General features: G+C 58.6%; 1 protein-coding gene across 1 annotated transcript in view; it reads right to left on the bottom strand.

Annotated features, from left to right (window-relative positions):
- RBM38 (RNA binding motif protein 38) overlaps positions 1 to 640 on the bottom strand; it is a 9,552-nt gene that overhangs the window by 6,344 nt on the left and 2,568 nt on the right. The gene's annotated exons all lie outside the window — the stretch shown is intronic.

Here is a 640-nt window from a genome sequence, read left to right as displayed (position 1 = left end):
GGGGGGGGGGGGGGGGTCGCGGCCTGCACCCTGGTGTCACCATTGCAGGGGTAGTATGACTGATAGTAATTTTGGGGTCACCCCTCTCTAGGGTCACCCCTCTCTAAAAAGTCAGGCAATCAGTCATGGACCGAGAGCCTCAGGAGAGAGGAGGGGATCCGGCGGCATACCTCATCCCGCGGGTGCACGTCCCCTCCTCGCTCTGCCTGCGTCCATCACCAAGATGGCCGCCGGCAGGCATCAATCAGATGGTTGGCCATGCGCGATGGTGACGTCACGAGCACGTGCGGGGTGTCACCCGGCCTCGGGATGCCCCCCGGTATCATCTACATGGTTCCCGGTATCAGAAACACGTGTGATAAAAAAAGACATTTGTGCGCTGCCCGAGGCATCTGCCTGAGTGACCCCGTTCATGCCGACAGTCGGGAACATGTGAAACATTCCAACAAGTTAGGAGCTGTGTGTGGCTCCTCCCCCCAGCTTTATGAGTCACTAAGAATAAGGGTGGAGTCTGTACATACAAACCAATGAGAGCTTTCCTTTGTGTGCTTCATGAGACATACATGACAATGCAGCGGAGGGGAAAGGGGCGCAGACACAACACATCCCTCACTGACCCCCCCCCCCCCCCCCCCCCCCC

The sequence above is a fragment of the Nanorana parkeri genome, unplaced genomic scaffold (genome assembly GCF_000935625.1).
Source record: "Nanorana parkeri isolate BGI_ZX_2015 unplaced genomic scaffold, ASM93562v1 scaffold474, whole genome shotgun sequence".
Lineage (NCBI taxonomy): Eukaryota > Metazoa > Chordata > Amphibia > Anura > Dicroglossidae > Nanorana > Nanorana parkeri.
Note: the sequence above shows the minus strand (reverse complement) of the source record. Positions and strands in the feature narration are given on the sequence as shown.